Raw genomic sequence first — 2,040 nt, 5'->3', positions numbered from 1 at the left:
GCCTCATTTGCATGAAGACTTGTTGCGCATGGCAAGAAAGTGGCTGATGAAATTTGCCACTTTACCAAGGCATTTTGCCACCTTTCTAATGGCTTCTAGAAAGGATTTCACTTGGCTTTGATTATGACAATTGTCAATAAAGTCTTTAAAATATTGCCACAGTCCCCGACTATTTTAAAGACCTTCAAAAATAAATTTGCTGGATTTGTATGGTCCAAATATAATAAATTTGGTGTCTTCAGAACTATGAACTAAAATTAGACCAATAAAACTTAACTCACAGAATTACTGGTGAAATATAATATTTTTATGAACCAATAATTCCTATTGCAAGTCAGAGATTTTATCAATCACATTTTGACCCCCGATAATTTTGCTGTTCAACGCGGTTTTGTACCAAATAGGCCATGCGCGTGCCTGGTTATTCATGAGAGCTCTAGAAACTAGGCCAAAATCTTATAGGAGCGGCCCACTCTACTCTCATATAGGTGAATTCATCAAGTGTATATTGCTTTTAAATACACCATCCATAAGGACTATGAATTTCATTAAGAGTTATAACTCAGCCTCTCAATTAATAGCAGTCAAGCACTCTTTTTAATTTAGTGCATCAGTGCCAATATTGACTTGTTATTACCCATATGAACCTACTTCATGGGATCTCCAATCACATAGGTTGGGTTACCATCTCTATTGATAACATGTCGTCCTTAACCCCATCTCTTTTGAGGTTTGAAGAATTAATTTTCTTCCCACTGGTTTAGTTAGAGGATCGGCCAAATTTATCTCTGACTTCACATAATCAATGGAAATTATTCCATCTCTCAACAACTGTTTTATGACATCATGTCTCAATTTCATGTGTCTACTTTTACAATTATAAGATTATTTTTTGCAATAGCTATTGCCGCTTGACAATCACAATGCATAGACTCATGAGGCAATACGTCCTTTATTAAAGGGATATTAGCTAAGAAGTTTCTTAGCCACTCAGCCTCAGAACCAGTTAACTCCAGAGCTACAAACTCTGATTCCATAGTCAATCTAGCGATGATCGTCTATTTAGCTGATTTCCATGATATTGCACCACCACCAAAGGTGAATACAAAACTACTATTGAATTTTGTCTCATCTGAATCAGAGATCCAGTTTGCATCACTGTATCCCTTCTAAAAAAAGAAGAAAATCCACTATATAGGATACCATAATTCATGGTTTCTCTTAAATATTTCATTAGTCTAGCTAATGCAGACCAATGTTCCATGTTGGGATTATGAGTATATCTACTCAGTCTACACACATCATAGGTAATATCAGGCCTTGTAAAATTCATTAAATGCATCAGACTCCCAATAATCTGAGCATATTTAGACTGAGAAACTGGGTCACCATTATTCTTTTTTCAATTGAGAGTTAGCATCAAAAGGAGTGCTCACAAATGTGACATTAAAATATTCAAACTTCTTAAGAAGTCTCTCAACGTAATGTTCTTGTGACAATATTATTCTATCTTCACTCCTTATAACTTTAACTCCCAATATTATATTTGCTTCACCTAGATCTTTCATATCAAAATTAGCAGATAGAAATAATTTAGTACTTTGCACAATATTTAAACTTGTACAAGTATGTCATCAACATATAGACAAATCACATAATCATTATCTACCACTTTAGTATAAACACATTTATCCACCTCCACTGAAGAAAAATCGTCTCTTAGTAAGACTTGTTCACATTTCTCATATCATTCCTTAGGAGCTTGTTTAAGGCCATAAAGAGATTTAATTATTTACAAACTTTATTTTCTTGTCCAGGAATGACACAGCCTTCAGGGTGAACCATATAAATCTCTTCTTCTAAATCATCATTTAGAAAAGCAGTTTTCACATTCATTTGGTGGATAAAAAGCTTACGGATTGAAGCTAAGGCAATTAAAACTCGAATAGAAGAAATTTTAGTCACTAGTGAAAATGTATCAAAATAATCCATATTTTGTTTTTGAGAAAATCCTTTTGCTACTAACCGAGCATTATATTT

This window comes from Nicotiana tabacum, chromosome 8, assembly GCF_000715075.1.
Source record: "Nicotiana tabacum cultivar K326 chromosome 8, ASM71507v2, whole genome shotgun sequence".
NCBI classification, from domain to species: domain Eukaryota; kingdom Viridiplantae; phylum Streptophyta; class Magnoliopsida; order Solanales; family Solanaceae; genus Nicotiana; species Nicotiana tabacum.
Note: the sequence above shows the minus strand (reverse complement) of the source record.